Source organism: Lissotriton helveticus (assembly GCF_964261635.1).
Source record: "Lissotriton helveticus chromosome 1_1 unlocalized genomic scaffold, aLisHel1.1 SUPER_1_unloc_37, whole genome shotgun sequence".
Taxonomy (NCBI): Eukaryota; Metazoa; Chordata; class Amphibia; order Caudata; family Salamandridae; genus Lissotriton; species Lissotriton helveticus.
Window position 1 is genome coordinate 724,162 of NW_027611678.1, and position 18,976 is coordinate 743,137.

Consider the following 18,976-nt stretch of genomic DNA (forward strand, 5'->3'; position numbering starts at 1 on the left):
GGCCTTAAGATCCACAAAATGGATGCCTCTGCCACAGACAAATGTCTGGACCCCTGCAGTCGACCGAAACTCGACCAAATGGGTCCTGGACAAAGGGTTTCCTGTCACAGGAGGGTGTCACCGCCCTCCAGACAGGAGATAGTGTATTGTAGCAGGGAGGTTTGAAAGAAACCAGACACTGCTTGGGGCGCACAAGGCTGCCCCTTGCATAATCCGGCCAAACCGGTTCTGGGGCACTCCAGCCCTCGTGCCAGGGCGGCCTGGATCAAAGGAAGGGGGTGTATCCACCCACTTCCTGGGTCCCACCCATAGGAGGGGACCTAGCAGGTAATCACGCCCACCAGATTCGAATAAGAGTGGGAGCAGTGCCAATGCACATCAGATTTCCTGGAAGAAACATTTGAAACGTTATTCTGGACCCTTCGCCCTCCATTTCAACGTGGAAGCCCGAAGAATCTCCCTTGTGGTCAAGGAGTGGCCACCCTGCAGCAGCAGGCACCATCCAGCCCTCGACGTCTACTTAGTTGCAGTTCCCGCCGGAACTCGAGCGACTGAGATCGACGAGATCAAGCTTGCCCAGCTTCTAACAGCCCGATCCACAGTCCCTGCAAAGCTGAGACCCGTGGAGGCGACCGGAAGCGTGGGGCACGCCATCTTGAATTGACCACGAGACGCTGACCGTGCAGCCCACGAGTGACCCTCGAAGCTGTACACCGGGGTTTGAGAAGCCCCCACCCTGAGCTACTCCTGAGCCGAAGTTCAGCCCTCCACACTCGACGAGTGCTGCGTGGGGCCCTTTGGCACGATTTGGCTCAACGCGTTGGCCCGGTCACTTGCCAGCTGGCTTGTGGTCCCTGTGCCGACGAACTACCTAAGAAGACTCGTGAATCTGGTTGCTCCAGATCCACACCAGCTCCCCTGAAAAGGAGCTCCGACTCTGACCTTCCTGGTCCGAGTGAGAAGCAATCTTCCGATCCTGCGTGGATTGCTCTTACCAAGGCTTGTTTGCTCCAAACTTGAAGCCGACTGCACCGACGGTGAGAGCCTGCGTGGGACAGATCGTGACCTGCTCCTGGACGTCGCAGATGCCCCAGAGCCCACGTGACAGCGGAGAGAAGCTCCTCGACGACCACCTGATTGCGCCCGACATTGCCTGGTTCCGTCCTGGTTCCACCCTGGTCACTGCTGAGTGACCCAGACTCTGTCCCCTCTGCTTTCAGGTACTCTACAACTTGAGTCCACCCTTGGACTCCACCGGACACTTCATCTTTAACCCGCCTGCAGCCCTTTCAGCTCCAAGCACCAAGAGCCTGCGTGTCAAAACCCGACGCCACTTCGACCCTGTGCACCCACTTCCTGTGGGTGAGGTAACTTTGCTCCGCCGGTGTCCCCACACTGGTGCACACCTCTAGGGTCTGTGTGTTAAGTTTTGTTCCTCTAGGTTCAGCGGAAGTGTCCTTAAACTTTAACTCTTTGACTTTTACGCACCATTGGTTAACATTGGTGCATGCGTGCGCTTTCCGCACATCTCCCGAATCCCGAGGGCCATTCCCGACTTCAGCATTGCTTGTCCTGACTGCTCCCAGCGATTCCCTAGGCCCTAGGCCTAACCACTGTTCGAGTGGCCTCTCTTATACCACTTGTTTAGTATATGGTTTGAGTGGCCACCCGCCCTCATCCATAATTGTGCAACTTGTATGTTTAAACAGTGCTTTTTGATTTAACGCTTGTGCCCCTTTATTCATAAAGAATACTGGGGATTGTTTTTAGTAATAAACACATATATTTTTATAATATATACTTGTGTGGTGTCCTTTCATTTGGTATTACAGGATTGTATGTGGTAAAACAGCTCGCTTAACACGACCTCTTAAGTTAAGCCTTTAGGCTGCTTAGTCCATGCTACCCCTAGGATAGCTTGTCTAATAAGGTTGACTTACAACCAGACACCATAAGGGATTGTTTGGTCAGGTAGTAGGTGGTTACAGAATTGGAAACATCCCCTACCAGGCCAACTTCTCACATTGGTGAGCAGCGGTGCGGATTTGAGCTTGCTGTTGTTTTACCATTGCAATCTTTATATCAAATTGAAAGATCACATCAAGTACCTCTAGGTACATATAAAATCAAAAGCTTAGCATATTAAGTTCTACTGAACTTAGTAGTTGTAGGTTGAAGGGAGTAGCACACCCCTGACTACAACTCACTAGCAAGGTCCAGTAGGAAAACACTTAGTGTAGGTAAGTGCACCACTTACACCTCACTAGTAACCATGTCCGACACAGGAAAAGCCTCAGGGTCTACTCCTGTGACAGTTGACCCTACCCAGGCAACTTTTGGATATGACAAATTAACCCGCAGAGACTTGATTGCCTTGTGCAAAGCAAGAGGGTTAAAAAGGGGCAGAAGCCCCACCTGCCTAATCCTGGTAGAAATCCTAGAACAGGATGACTTAGAGAAGGCTAAAGCAGCTTCCCTAGACACAGGAAATGGAGGGAACCCCCCTGTAGTTGATCCCCCTGAAGAGGAGGATGATGATGACTTGGATGAGGACTCAGATGTTGAGGACTTAGAAGTACAGGATCAGGGTAGCCAGGTTCCAGTTGGTAGGCTTAGCCAGGCCAACTTGGACCTACTGGGGAATGGAGAGGGCCAGCACCTCCCCAGAACCCAACATGTTATTCTCCCAGGCAACAGAAGAGTGAGATCTCCCTCAGGGGACTCTCATATTTCTAGTGCCTCCAGAGAATCACAGAGAGGCATGAATGCTTCTCAAAAGCTAGAACATAGGGCCAGAATGAGGGCTGTCAAACTCCAGATAGAGAGGGAGGAGGTAGCCTTGGCTCAAGCTAGACTTGCCTTGGCAAGAGAGCAGAAATTAAGTGGCTTAGATGTCACTGGTGGCAGCAATTTTCCAAGAGAAAAAGACAGGGCCTATGATAATAGAAACCTGACCAAAATTGTGCCCCCCTTTAAAGAAGGGGATGACATCCACAAATGGATGACTGCTCTTGAGAGAGCCTGCATGGTACAGCAGGTTCCTGAGAATCAGTGGGCTGCAATTTTGTGGTACTCCTTTTCTGAGAAAGGGAGAGACAGGCTCCTCACAGTTAGACCGGAGGATGCCAAAAACTACTCTGTTTTGAAGAGTGCTCTCATTGAAGGGTATGGCCTAACCACTGAGCAATACAGGTTGTTGTTCAGAGACACCCAGAAAGCACAGACTCAAGACTGGACTGATTTTGTGGAGTGTGCCACTAAGGCTTTGGAGGGTTGGTTGCAGGGAAGTAAAGTTTCAGACTATACAGGATTGTACAATCTTATGATGAGAGAACAGATCCTTAATAACTGTACAAACCAGCTGTTGCATCAATACCTTATTGACTCTGATCTGACCTCTCCCCAAGAATTGGGAAAGAAGGCAGACAAATGGGTCAGAACAAGGATTAAGCAGAAACCCCAGAACCAAGGTGGTGACCAGAAGAAAACAGACCAGAAGGGTGGTAACCAGAATCAGAAAGATAAAGAAAAAGACCAGAAGTCTTCAGGCCCCCAAACTAATAGTAAGGAGGGTGGTTCCCAAAATGGTAACAAGAAGAAGAAGAACAAAGGTCCCAAGACACCTTGGTGTAATACCTGCAAATCAGTTTCACACTGGGGCAGTGAGTGCACCAAGGCAAATCCAGTTCCCACCACTACAGCTCCTAAAGCAACTGCAACCCCAAGTACAGTAAGCAGTGGTGGAACACAGTCCAAGGGTGTAGCTGGGTTGACCCTGGGTATTGAAGTAGGATCTGGCCTAGTCAGAGTCCCTACACAGGCAGTTCTCCTGTATGATGTGGACATTGAGTTGCCCACCGCAGTAAGCCCCACTAACCTGGGCAAATACAGGCAGACTCCCTTAATTAATGAGAAACTGGCTCAAGCATACAGGGATACATGTGCCAGTGTCACCATGGTGACACCTGACTTTGTGGACCCTGGACAGATTGTACTAGGAGAGAGCTACCTAGTAACCAACGCCAGCAACTCCACTACCTCCCATAGTGTGGCAGTTGTGAACTTCTCCTGGGGAGGGGTTGATGGCCTAAAGAAAGTTGTGGTGAGTGCAGACCTACCAGTAGACTGTCTGTTAGGCAATGACCTTGAAAGCTCAGCATGGTCAGAAGTGGAGTACAGGACTCATGCAGAAATGCTAGGGATTTCAGAGCATGTCCTTGCCATGACAAGGGCTCAGGCTAAGAAGTGCCTTCCTGAACCAGTGGTGGATCTTGAGACAATAGACCAGCCACAACCCAAGAGAAGGAGCAAGAGAGGAAAGGCCCAGCCTTCCACCTTGCCCCAGGTTGAGGATCAAGTTTCAGAGGAAACTGATTCTGCAGTCCAAGAGGAGACTGTCTCAGAGGAACTTGAACCTGACCAGGTTGAGTTTCTGGGGACAGGGGGACCCTCAAGGGCAGACCTGAGGCAGGCTCAATTAGATTGCCCTTCCCTTGAACCCCTCAGACAGCAGGCTGCTGCTGAGGCTGCTGGGGATGCTAAAGGTACCCATACTGTGTATTGGGATGAGGGACTCCTTTACTCAGAGGCTAGAGACCCCAAGCCTGGCATGACCAGGAGGTTGGTCATACCTATGCAGTTTAGGGGGTTCCTTCTTACCTTGGCCCATGATATTCCCCTTGCAGGACACTTAGGCCAGAACAAGACGTGGGACAGGCTTGTTCCACACTTTCACTGGCCTCACATGTCAGAGGATGTCAAGGAGTTTTGTCGCTCCTGTGTCACTTGCCAAGCCAGTGGTAAGTCAGGTGGCACAACAAAGGCCCCCCTAATACCACTACCTGTGGTGGGGGTCCCCTTTGAGAGAGTTGGAATTGATATTGTGGGTCCAATGGACCCCCAAACAGCATCTGGGAACAGATTCATACTGGTGGTAGTGGATCATGCCACCAGGTACCCAGAGGCTATTCCCCTAAGGACCACCACAGCACCTGTGGTGGCAAAGGCCCTCATTGCAGTTTTCTCAAGAGTGGGCTTTCCTAAGGAGGTACTATCAGATAGAGGGACGAATTTTATGTCCAGCTATCTGAAAGCAATGTGGAAGGAATGTGGAGTAAACTATAAGTTTACCACCCCATATCATCCACAGTGCAATGGGCTTGTGGAGAGATTTAACAAGACCCTTAAAGGCATGATAAAAGGATTACCAGAGAAGCTCAGGCGGAAATGGGACATTCTTTTACCCTGCCTGCTCTTTGCTTACAGAGAGGTCCCACAGAAGGGGGTTGGCTACAGCCCTTTTGAACTTTTGTTTGGCCACCCTGTGAGAGGTCCATTGTGTTTGGTGAAGGAAGGATGGGAGTTACCTCTCAAAAAGCCCAAACTAGACATAGTGGACTATGTACTTGGTCTCCGCTCCAGGATGGCTGAGTACATGGAAAGAGCATCCAAAAACCTGGAGGCCAGCCAAGAATTACAGAAAGCTTGGCATGACCAAAAGGCTGTGCTGGTAGAGTTCCAACCAGGACAGAAGGTATGGGTACTGGAGCCAGTGGCTCCAGCAGCACTCCAAGACAAATGGAGTGGACCCTATCCTATTATTGAGAAGAAGGGGGAAGTCACCTACTTGGTAGACTTTGGAACACCCAGGAGCCCTCACAGGGTAATCCATGTGAATCGCTTGAAAGCATTTGTGGACAGGGAGGACATGAGCTTGCTCATGACCACAGATGGGGAACAGGAGGAAGAGAGTGACCCTCTCCCAGACCTGCTTTCTCAGAACCCTGATGATGGTTCAGTTGATGGAGTAGCCTTGGCAGGCAGCCTCACTGACCAACAACAGAGGGACTGCAGACAAGTTTTGCAGGCTCACAGGCAAATGTTTTCACTCACACCCAGCCAAACTGACTGGTGTACCCATGTTGTGGACACTGGTGACAGTCTGCCTGTCAAGAATAAGATCTACAGGCAACCTGATCATGTCAGGGATTGCATCAAGGCTGAGGTGCAAAAGATGTTGGAGCTTGGAGTGATTGAGCCATCAGAGAGCCCATGGGCCAGCCAAATAGTCCTGGTGCCAAAACCTCATACCCAAGATGGAAAGAGAGAAATGAGGTTTTGCGTGGATTACAGGGGTCTCAATGCTGTCACTAGGACAGATGCTCACCCCATTCCAAGAGCAGATGAGCTCATTGACAGATTGGCTTCTGCCAAGTTTCTGAGCACATTTGATCTGACAGCTGGCTACTGGCAAATCAGACTAGCTGAGGAGTCAAAAGCCAAAACAGCATTCTCTACCCCTAGTGGACATTATCAGTTTGTGGTAATGCCCTTTGGTTTGAAGAATGCACCTGCCACTTTCCAAAGGTTGGTGAACCAAGTCCTTACTGGGTTGGATGACTTTTGTGCAGCTTATCTAGATGATATTGCTGTCTTTAGCTCCACCTGGGAGGATCACCTGATCCACCTGAAGAAAGTTTTGGAGGCCCTGCAAAAGGCAGGCCTAACTATCAAGGCCACAAAGTGCCAGATAGGGCAGAGTAAGGTTGTATACCTGGGCCACCTAGTAGGTGGAGGCCAGGTTCAGCCACTGGAAAGCAAAATCCAGGCCATACAGGACTGGGCTCCTCCAGTTACCCAGACACAAGTCAGAGCCTTCTTGGGCCTGACTGGGTATTACAGAAAGTTTGTGAAAAACTATGGGTCTATAGTGACACCATTAAATGACTTGACATCCAAGAAGATGCCAAAAAAGGTTCAGTGGACAGTTAGCTGTCAGAAGGCATTTGAAGACCTGAAGAAGGCCATGTGCTCTGCACCTATCCTAAAGAGTCCTGACTACTCCAAACAGTTCATTGTTCAGACAGATGCTTCTGAGTTGGGGGTGGGAGCTGTGCTCTCACAACTTAATCAAGATGGTCAAGACCAGCCTATTGCTTTCATTAGCAGGAGGCTGACTCCCAGAGAGAAACGTTGGTCAGCCATTGAGAGGGAGGCCTTTGCTGTGGTTTGGGCATTAAAGAAGTTGAGGTCCTACTTGTTTGGAACTCACTTCCTGGTGCAGACAGACCATAAGCCCCTCTTATGGCTTAATCAGATGAAGGGTGAAAATCCCAAACTGCTCAGGTGGTCCATTTCCCTACAGGGGATGGACTTTACAGTGGAGCACCGCCCAGGGACTGACCATGGTAATGCAGATGGTCTCTCCAGGTACTTCCACTTAGAACATGAAGACTTATCTGGTCAAGGTTAGTTTAATGTCCCTGCGTTTGGGGGGGGGTTGTGTAGGAGAGTAGGGTCTGCTATCCTATGGTCACCCCAAATTTTTGCTTTTTGCTTCACTGGTTTTCGACTACTGAGGCTGTGGGCCTGCTGATCAGACCCCCAGCCTGCTGTTCTCTCACTAAATTAATGACACATGTGCTATAGGCACATACCAATTGGAAATGGACTCCTTGTCAGCCCCTGTAGAATGCACTATAGGTGCACAGGGCATAGGGGCCACTAAGGCCTACCAGGGGCTGCAGCATATCTTTTGCCACCCCTGGCTGGTTCTTAAATTGACACAACTGGCTGATCACTCAGCTGGGGTAAGGTGGTGTACACACCCCTTGCTTGGATATAGTATACCTATGTCTAAACCTATATCTGGACACATGTAAACCTGTGAGCCACTCCTATAGTCAGGCCTCACCAATCCTGGAGGCTGGGTGCATGGTTTTATGTGAGATGGAGCTCTAGCATGAGCTGAGCCTGTCTGCAGCCGTCGGGAACAAATCCCTAAGCTGTTTCAGGATAATGCCATACCATATACTATTAAGTGCCTTATAATCCTCGCGGTTATTTAGCAACTTTGGTTTGGCTTTATTGAAACATGTCGTGTAAGGTGTCATACGCTTTGGAATACCATCCCCTCGCCAGTTCTGGCGACGGGGATGGCATTCCACCCCTCTAGAGGGGTAAGACATGTTACTTCACTTTAATGCGGTTGATTTCTCCAAAGGCCTTAAGATCCACAAAATGGATGCCTCTGCCACAGACAAATGTCTGGACCCCTGCAGTCGACCGAAACTCGACCAAATGGGTCCTGGACAAAGGGTTTCCTGTCACAGGAGGGTGTCACCGCCCTCCAGACAGGAGATAGTGTATTGTAGCAGGGAGGTTTGAAAGAAACCAGACACTGCTTGGGGCGCACAAGGCTGCCCCTTGCATAATCCGGCCAAACCGGTTCTGGGGCACTCCAGCCCTCGTGCCAGGGCGGCCTGGATCAAAGGAAGGGGGTGTATCCACCCACTTCCTGGGTCCCACCCATAGGAGGGGACCTAGCAGGTAATCACGCCCACCAGATTCGAATAAGAGTGGGAGCAGTGCCAATGCACATCAGATTTCCTGGAAGAAACATTTGAAACGATATTCTGGACCCTTCGCCCTCCATTTCAACGTGGAAGCCCGAAGAATCTCCCTTGTGGTCAAGGAGTGGCCACCCTGCAGCAGCAGGCACCATCCAGCCCTCGACGTCTACTTAGTTGCAGTTCCCGCCGGAACTCGAGCGACTGAGATCGACGAGATCAAGCTTGCCCAGCTTCTAACAGCCCGATCCACAGTCCCTGCAAAGCTGAGACCCGTGGAGGCGACCGGAAGCGTGGGGCACGCCATCTTGAATTGACCACGAGACGCTGACCGTGCAGCCCACGAGTGACCCTCGAAGCTGTGCACCGGGGTTTGAGAAGCCCCCACCCTGAGCTACTCCTGAGCCGAAGTTCAGCCCTCCACACTCGACGAGTGCTGCGTGGGGCCCTTTGGCACGATTTGGCTCAACGCGTTGGCCCGGTCACTTGCCAGCTGGCTTGTGGTCCCTGTGCCGACGAACTACCTAAGAAGACTCGTGAATCTGGTTGCTCCAGATCCACACCAGCTCCCCTGAAAAGGAGCCCCGACTCTGACCTTCCTGGTCCGAGTGAGAAGCAATCTTCCGATCCTGCGTGGATTGCTCTTACCAAGGCTTGTTTGCTCCAAACTTGAAGCCGACTGCACCGACGGTGAGAGCCTGCGTGGGACAGATCGTGACCTGCTCCTGGACGTCGCAGATGCCCCAGAGCCCACGTGACAGCGGAGAGAAGCTCCTCGACGACCACCTGATTGCGCCCGACATTGCCTGGTTCCGTCCTGGTTCCACCCTGGTCACTGCTGAGTGACCCAGACTCTGTCCCCTCTGCTTTCAGGTACTCTACAACTTGAGTCCACCCTTGGACTCCACCGGACACTTCATCTTTAACCCGCCTGCAGCCCTTTCAGCTCCAAGCACCAAGAGCCTGCGTGTCAAAACCCGACGCCACTTCGACCCTGTGCACCCACTTCCTGTGGGTGAGGTAACTTTGCTCCGCCGGTGTCCCCACACTGGTGCACACCTCTAGGGTCTGTGTGTTAAGTTTTGTTCCTCTAGGTTCAGCGGAAGTGTCCTTAAACTTTAACTCTTTGACTTTTACGCACCATTGGTTAACATTGGTGCATGCGTGCGATTTCCGCACATCTCCCGAATCCCGAGGGCCATTTCCGACTTCAGCATTGCTTGTCCTGACTGCTCCCAGCGATTCCCTAGGCCCTAGGCCTAACCACTGTTCGAGTGGCCTCTCTTATACCACTTGTTTAGTATATGGTTTGAGTGGCCACCCGCCCTCATCCATAATTGTGCAACTTGTATGTTTAAACAGTGCTTTTTGATTTAACGCTTGTGCCCCTTTATTCATAAAGAATAATGGGGATTGTTTTTAGTAATAAACACATATATTTTTATAATATATACTTGTGTGGTGTCCTTTCATTTGGTATTACAGGATTGTATGTGGTAAAACAGCTCGCTTAACACGACCTCTTAAGTTAAGCCTTTAGGCTGCTTAGTCCATGCTACCCCTAGGATAGCTTGTCTAATAAGGTTGACTTACAACCAGACACCATAAGGGATTGTTTGGTCAGGTAGTAGGTGGTTCCAGAATTGGAAACATCCCCTACCAGGCCAACTTCTCACAAAGAGATCGTCCCCTATCTGGATCGTACCCCATCAAGGTCACCTGTGTCTGCAAGGTATTGGTAGGAATCTCAGAGCTCAGCTAGGGAAGAGTGTCTGCACAGAAACGTACGTTTTTGGATCCCAGACTTCCCCTGCCTTTTTAGCCGCTAAGGGTACTTATTTCATCTGCCATGATAGAGCCTATACATGGTTGCCCCCTGACTTCTCGGGCTCATGTTTTGTTTCATTCCTGTTACCTCCCACCTACACAGCAGCGGCAGATTACCATCGGACAAGGGTAGTTAGAGGTGTTTTGAGTAAAGAAGACACTGCAGGTCAAGAATTTGGTGACTTTGCAATGGGTGTTCTGCCGTTCTGGGGAGCCATGGCTAACAGCAGAAACATAAGGCAATTGACAAGGGTAGTTGAATCCACCGTGATTGAAACTGCTGGTGCCCTTAGTAACCTGACTGCTGAGCTCCAGTCGGATCGACTGATGACCCTTCAGAACCGGGTCGCTTTGGATGTAATACTTGCGGACCGAGGTGGAGTATGCAAATTGATCCAGTCCAGTTGTTGCATTTTTATTCCAGATAATGCTCCAACAGTATACGGGGCCATCTCCAAACTACATAAAATCTCCGAATCTATCCATGTGGATAAAGGAGACTGGTCATTAATGGGATGGTTCTGGGGACTGATATCTGCCTGGGGATGGAAAATTCTGATGGTCATTGGGATGGTCTTAGCCATTCTTTTCCTGTTTTGTCTATGCATACAGTGTGCTCCTGCAATATGTGGCCTCTGTGTTACATCATGTGTAAGGAAGCCTGTGTCAAGACATGAGCTCAGCACTAGAATGATGTTGCAGCAACATCTCAATGACTTTAGGAATATAGATCTGGACTCAGATTAACATGAGGATAGATTAATTGCCTATATAAGGGCAAAAGGAGGGTCTGTGGTTCTGAAAAATCTGGATTCATATAATAGTACTGGACTCGAGAATAAAAACTTCGTCGAAACAGGACGAATTTGGTATCAAAAGACCGAGAATGACGAGTACATCAAGTACATGTATTTTCGGCGTATTCGAGTGACGATTTCACCTCGAAATCGTCATTTACCTTCTAAACCCTTAGCTGCATGTTGCCCTTTACATAGGCCTTAATCCAGTTGAATTTGATTCCACAAGGACACATACTCCTTAATCAACTTCTCTCTGACCCCAGTATAAGTTAGAACCATTGCCCCAGGCCGAACTCGTTAGGTCAGTTCCCTCCCAGTGGCCGAGCAAGATAGCATCTAGGCCCAACCAGCCATAAAACCATTTCAGCGCGCACACCTGCCATATCTCGCTCACATCTTTCTCCACTCCTTTTCCTCACTTGCTTTATGACGGGGAGGTGACCATTTTTATTAGGGGTCCAGCGATATCTGATGAAATGTTGGGCCTTGCCGGATGATTTGTTATGGGCCGCACGACGTGAAATATGTACATGTCATCATGACTCTGCTTTTCTTTTGTAATCAGTAACCATAAATGAAATACCACGAATCCAAGGAATGTTTTGCCCAAGGCTGAATATTGTGTATAAGAAGAGAAGCCTAACTTCGTGAAAGTGTGCAGTCTCCTGAATATACTGGTATTGTACTTCTAGGACCCTGTCACCTTGGTTGCAGCCAATAAACTAATCTTTGACTTCACCTGGAAGACTCTGAAGTTTCTGTAGGTCTGACTCAGGAGAACCCGAGGTCTCTGCGTGTTGATCCCCTGGCACCGCTGGGTTACCGGTTCTGTAGGTTCGGTACCGGTTCTTAAAAACCCAGTACCTCAACTCCAGCACAGGCCAGGCTTGGCGGGTGCAGAGTATGCAGGGTTCGCGGTTCCGGGCTGATGCCAGGGCTTGTTACTTGCTTTGAGCAGTACCACGGCTCGTGGGAGACCCAGGTAGTCAGAGTCACAAGGCAGTCAGGTCCTCTGGGGTTTTTGAGGTTCCTGACCACTGGAGACGCCGAGGTTTAGCAGGAGCAGGTTCGAGGGTCGACAGGCCGGTAAGGCTGGGTCAAATCAGTTGGTGTCTTCCTCTTTTTAACGGCTGCATGGCAGGTCTTCTTGTTTCTTGTTCTTCTTTCTTGTTTCATAATCTGGATCTGGAGAAGAAAGGTTCAGGGTGCCCCTAAATACTAAATTTAAGGGCATTACAGGTAGGGCAAGGGCAGGGACTAATGGGTCGCTGTCCTGGGGTGGGTATACCCCCTAGCCTGCTCCTCTCCAGTGGGAGGGGGGCAGGAGCCTAGCTGTGATTGGGCAGGTCTCCCCATCTTCAAGATGGCCGGAGCCCGGGGTCGTGCATCACCTCTCCTCTCCCACCTGAGGGGTGGAGTTGGCACAGGCTGGCGCACCCCCGTTCCTGACGTAGGGTTTTCCACCAGTCTTCCCGCCAGAGTGTGGGTTAGAACTGGTGGGGGCCAGTTGCTCAGTACATCAAGTGGTCTGAAGAAGCACACAAAGGCGGAATGCCTTTGAAGCTTCCCCTGCCCATCCTGGGGGAGGAGGCTTGGTACCTCGTCCCAGGATGTGCATTGTTGCAGGCCCAGGAGAGCGGGGGCTCTCCGCCCAGGGGTCCAGCAAAATGTCTGCTGTGTGGCAGCCTAGGCAGCCTGTCAGACAAGACGTGGATTGTAGGTTAGGTTTCAGGGGGCATCTCTAAGATGCCCTCTGTAGTGCATTTTAGGTTTAAATTTGTTTTATTGGTCTCAGAGAAAAACAAATACAGTGCAATGCATTGTTGAGTCCATGAAAACATGCAAATGACAGACTGAAGTAACCACTGGGCATGAAGTTGCGCATACCCTGCAAGGGCTGTCAGGCCCCACCAAGGGCACCAAGGCGCATTTAGTGTTCTATCCAGGCAATTATTTTGTTAAAGTCCTGATGATGATCCCATTTAATTAGAGCGCCGTATCGAAACGTCGACCTTTCTTAGCAGACGTACTGTTGACCATTGGTATTATTGTATGTATTTTCTGCTCTGGGAAACATTGTTATATCTTTTGATCCTTACAGTGCCCAGACCGCTCACTTCTCTGTTGCCTGAAGTATTTCTCTCTTATTTCCTTTATTTCTTTCCTTCTATTTTCAACCTTTTATGAATGGCGCAGGACTGTGCTTCACAGCAAAAATTGTTTGTTGTAAAAATGTATTTAAAAACCAAAAAGATTTGAATTAACCTATAATAAAACTCCCTGCCCGGCTGGGCAAGGAAAACGTATAGTAGCCTATTGTGGTCTATACAATAGAATTACGCTATCTTTTTAAGCAATGTACTTTCATATAATACATAAGTGCATTCTGGGGGTTGTAGTATCCATTACTTCACTAAAGACAGTGGTTTAAAAAAGAAACTCCATGCTTGGAGGAGATGTGTGCCTTTGTCATGAGCCATCTGGGGCTCAATAATAACTCCGGATACTTTTCAAAAACTCGGATTATGAGCGCTTAAAATAAAATTATATGTCTGAAAAGGAGTATCTCTGGGCGGTGAGAGCAGCGGCTGAGGCATTCCACACTCCTCCTACCCAGAGGACAAGTCTCTCCTCCTACCCCAACATAGCACGTTTCATAACAACACAGGACAGAGCTCACCTCCTTTGCATCACCCCACTAGGACAAGACAGGCCTCTCCTCCTAGCCGCGCAGGACAGGCTTCACCTCCTCTGCATTCCCCTGGACAGGCCTCAGCTCCTCTGCACCCCTGGACAGGATTCGTCTCCTCTGCATCCCCTGGACAGGCCTCACCTCCTCTGCACCCCCTTGGACAGGCCTCACCTCCACTGTAACCCCTGGACAGGCCTCGCCTCATTTGCACCCCTGGACAGGCTTCATCTCCTCTGCACCCCGTTGACAGGCATCACTTTCCCTGCACCCCCTGGACAGGCATCACTTCATCTTCACCCCCTGGACAAGCCTCACCTCCTCTGAACTCCCCTGGACAGGCCTCACCTGCTCTGCATCCCTTCGACAGGCCTCATCTCAACTGCGCCCCCTGTACACACCTCACCTCCTCTGCACACCCTGGACAGACATCGCCTCCTCTGCACCCCTTGGACAGGCCTCACCTCCTCTGCACCCCCTGCACACATCTCACCTCCTCTGCACCCCATGGACAGGCCTCACTTCCTCTGCACACCCTGGACAGGCCTCAACTACTCTGCACACCCTGGACAGGCCTCACCTCCTCTGCACCCCCTTGGACAGGCCTCACCTCCACTGCACCCCAAGCCCAGGACAGGCCTCAACTCCTTTGTACTCCCCTGGACAGGCCTCACCTCCTCTGCACCCCTTTGGACAGGATTCACCTCCTCTGCACCCCCTTGGGCAGGCCTCACCTCCTCTGCACCCCCTTGACAGGCCTCACCTCCTCTGCACCCCTCCTGGATAGGCTGCACCCCCAGCCCAGGACAGGCCTCAACTCCTCTGCACCCCCTGAACAGGTCTCACCCCTCTCAGCACAGTACAGGTCTCACCTCTTCTGTACCCCCTGGACAGGTGTCAGGGTGCAGGAAAAAGGAATCAAAGCTCTTCTTTGTTCCGCAGTATCTGCCATTGAACCGGCATTGCAAAGATTACCCGCTCGCAAAAGGTCGCGGGTGATTATAGCGTGGAAACGGGCATTCTCCCCGGTACTACCAACAGGGAGGACCATGGTGCAAGTTGGTGGTCTAGTCCTGAGCTCGTGTACACAGGCACGAGGTCCAGACTAGCTGGGAAGTGTGCCGGTTGATTTTAGAACCGAGGCACTTCACCAACTGATTTTCAGAGATTAGTCATGTTCTTTCTGTAGTCTAGTTAGATAGAAATAGTGCAGTTTTGTGCCAGGCTTAGGCGCAGGTTAGAGCGCTTCAGTGCGTCTGTTAGTTAGTTAGGTAATTTAGAACTAGAGAGAAATACAAATTTAAAGTAAATAAGAAAAAAGAAATATAAAGAGAAGAATTAATACTTACCCATTGAATACTTCAGTTCCTGATTTCTTCGTTGCTTGATTGACGGCGGAGGCTCCAGAAGGTTCCTAAGTGAGAAGTAAGAAAAATTCAGAAGATAAGAAAGTAGGGGAGAGAGTGAATGAACGAATGAGTGAAAAAGAATAAATTAACTCACAGAGTTAAAGAGTGCTAAAATGTTGTTTATAATGCAGGTTACCAAAGAATAAAATACTTATATTAAAGAATAGAAGAGGAACAAATGCCATAGGCACTCTGGGTAAGGAAATATATATATATATATATTATAGAGAAACAGAGAGCAAGAAAGTGGAGAAGGAACTGAAGGAAATTAGCAATGGTGTGCTTTTCTGTTACAGCGATTTCCACTCATGCTTGAAGATAGAGAGGGAGTAAGAAAGGCATAAAATGGAGTACGGCAGAAAGGAAGAAGAAGAGTGGAAGAGCCAGAAGGTCAGGCAGTCTCTTCTCTGTCCCATTCCCCTTTCCCCCGGCTGGGTTCACACAGAAACTAGTTAACTCTTCAGTTGGTGGCTGTGGGAAAACTAGGGGTGGAATTTGGAAAATCTCATCGTTCTGCTCCTGGGAGTGTCGGCACTGTGAGTAACCACGACCCTTGACAGAGCGAAGTGCCCACGTCAATACTCTCCCGAGCAGAATGGCTGAAGAGTTTGATTTAAAACATTTAGGAAATATTCTTAAGGAGATTCAAGAAGAGTTAATAGCAGTCAGAGAGGAAAATAAGGTAATCAAATTTGAAATGAAGGCTCACATTTTCTTAACTCAGTGCTCGTTGTACTTCATGTGTCGGCCCACTGTCTTCCCAGTACACAATCTCGTATAGCATTCATCTAGTCGTATCTCAATGGGGACGCAGCCTGTGGTCAATGCCCCTGGTCACCCAAGACTCACCAAGTTTATATTACTTTGAGGAGTTCAAGAAAGAGTTTTTGCGACTTTTTGATCGTCGGAAGGTGGCACAGGCTACGGATAATGAATTACTGGAGTTGAGGCAAGGGAATCGAGAGCTTGTCTTCACCTGGCCCAATTTAACAAACTTGTTGTAGAAACTGAATGGCCGGAGGCCAAAAGGGCAGCCTTGTTCTATCGGGGTTTGAAAGATGACTTAAAGGATACTTTATCACTGATCCAAAATTGCCCTACAGAAGTTTCAGCTTTGATTGATCTCGTTTTAGAGATAGACTATCGACTAATGGAAAGAAGGGGTGAAAGATGACGTGAATTTCGGCCCAGTGTACCACGATTTGACCGGGTCAGAGCAGAGGTTGTTAAATCTTGTGATAGAGAACATGGAGTCGAACCTATGCAAATTGGAACTATTAGAGGCCCCCTTTCCAAAGAAGAGAAAGAAAAGCGTCGACAGAATAATCTATGGCTTTATTGTGGTATTAGTGGACATTTTGTAAAGGAATGTCCCAAGAAGCCAAAAACCTTCAAGAAGGAAAACTCTCTGCACCACCAGTAGAAGGAGTTGGGCTGGTGGTTGCTAACAAGGATATAATTCGAATTTCTTATCAAGTGGCCAATACTCTACAATCTTCCACTCCACACCTCATTCTGACGATGACCCTAAGATTTCGAGACAGAGTTCTTTCAGGAGTGGCCATGATGCTGGACTCCGGTGCTACGGGGAATTTTTGTGACCTCAATATGCCTCGAAAATTGGTCTGACGGCATTACCTAAAAAGAGAAGTGAGGCAGTTAGGGCTGTTGGCGGTAAAAATTAATCTTCCAGCCCAATAACCAGTCACACGGAAGTTGTGGAACTTGTTTCTGTCGAAGTTCAAAAGGAGGTGATTCAATTTAACTTGATTGATGCTCCTCAGTTTGGAATCATCCTGGGTTTGCCTTGGTTAACTGAACACAACCCAACAATTAACTGGAGTGATCGAACTGTGAAGTTCAACTCAAGTTATTGTTTGGAAAAATGCTTCGGAGAAAAGCGGAAAGAGCAAGATGGAAATCCAGCAGCTTTATTAAGCAAGCAAAAGATGATGGTGTGTGCGGTTCAAACTGTGAGTCTTACGGTAGAACATCAAGAGTTTGCTGAAGTTTTCAGTGAATCGGAATCAAAGAAGTTGCCCCCACATCGGTCGTATGACTGCAAAATCGATTTGGATCCTGGATCTAATCTTACTGAAGCTGAAAACCGTCATCTTAAAGATTAAATTTAGAAATACAGAGAAAACAGGTTCATACGACCATCATAGTCCCCCGTTTCTTCACCATTATTTTTCTTTCCCAAACGTGACAGAGATCTGAGAATGTGTATAGATTATCGTACCTTGAACAAGATTACAATAAAGAATCGTTATCCTCTTCCCTTGATTTTAGTTCTTCTAGATCATGGGTACTCACAAACTGTCTCTCGGGGGGCAAATTTATAGTGTGGTTTGTAGCCAAGGGCCGCTCCTGTGGGGGCGGGGGCAGTGGGGGAGGGGGACGTGGCTAAAGAAAAAAAACTGAGACCATGAGGTTGAACACAGGTCCCGGCAGCGGACGCTTTCGTCCACTGAGTCACCAGACCCAGCACACACACACACGCACACCTCTCTTTCTCTCGCTCTCTCCCCCTTACCTTAGTGAAGTAGTGTGGCTCACTGGTTAGAGGCGGCAGACCCGAGAGCAGAGGACGGCCCGGGACCAGGGTTCGATTCCCGGCGCGGCAGGTTTCTGGACCAGGGTCAGCGGACTCGATAATTCTCTCGCCTCGGTGCCCACTCTGATCAGCGTTCACACTCGGCAACTCTGGGCATTAGCTTGCCTCATCTTCACTAACGGCCCCACCAGACCGCCGGGGATGCCTGGTCTCACCCTGGAGATACCCATTAAGGGACCATCTCTCAGGGAAGCCAGGAAGGGTTTCGCAGCGGTCGAAGCGCCTTGGGACCCTACGGGTAAGTAGTGCGCTATATAAATGCCTATACATACATACATACATACTCTGACTGTCTATCTCCCTCTCTCCCTCCCTCCCTTTGTCTCCCTCTGTCTCCCTCTCTCTCTCTCCCTCTCTCTGCCTCCCTCTCTCCCTCTGTCTCCCTCCCTCTGTCTCCCTCCCTCTGTCTCTGTCTGTCTCCCTCCCTCCCTCTGTCTAACTCCCTCTCTCTGTCTCCCTCTGCCTGTCACCCTCTCTCAACCTCACTCTGTCTATCATCCTCTGTCTCCTTCCCTGTCCCCTTCCCTCAGTTTCCTTCCCTCTGTCTCCTTCCCTCTGTCTCCTTCCCTCTGTCTCCTTCCCTCTGTCTCCTTCCCTCTGTCTCCTTCCCTCTGTCTCACTCCCTCTGTCTCCCTCTCCCTGTCTCCCTCTCCCTGTCTCCCTCCTTCCTCTGTCTCCCTCCCCCTGTCTCCCTTCTCCCTCTGTCTTAAAGTCCTTGCACATTAACTGTTCTACTCTTATCTGCCACGATGCCCCAGGAGGATCCAAATATTTCCGTAGAGTGATTCCCCGAATATTCATGCCTGTCCTTTCATATAATACATAAGTGCATTCTTGGGGTTGTAGTATCCGTTACATTACTAAAGACAGTGGTTTAAAAAATAAACTCCATACTTGATGGAGATGTGTGCCTTTGTCATGAGCCATCTGGGGCTCAATAATAACTCGGGGTACTTTTCAAAAACTCGGATTATGAGCTCTTAAAATCAAATTATACGTCTGGAAAGGAGTATCTCTGGGCAGTGAGGGCAGCGGCTGAGGCATTCCACACTCCTCCTACCCAGAGGACAAGCCAGGGCAGGCTTCTCCTCCTACCCCAACATGGCAGGTTTCATAACAGCACAGGACAGGCCTCACCTCCTTTGAATCACCCCACTAGGACAAGACAGGCCTCTCCTCCTACCCGCGCAGGACAGGCTTCATCTCCTCTGCATTCCCCTGGACAGACCTCAGCTCCTCTGCACCCCTGGACAGGATCCGCCTCCGCTGCACCCCCTGGACAGGCC

The 18,976-nt window shown here is 49.6% G+C and overlaps 1 pseudogene across 1 annotated transcript in view; it reads right to left on the reverse strand.

The window, feature by feature from the left end:
- Nucleotides 1–18,976, reverse strand: part of LOC144805976 (uncharacterized) — a 138,189-nt pseudogene that overhangs the window by 115,871 nt on the left and 3,342 nt on the right. The window contains exon 2 of the transcript XR_013605645.1: nucleotides 15,014–15,078. The product of XR_013605645.1 is annotated as an uncharacterized LOC144805976 (transcript). The remainder of the gene's footprint in view (nucleotides 1–15,013; nucleotides 15,079–18,976) is intronic.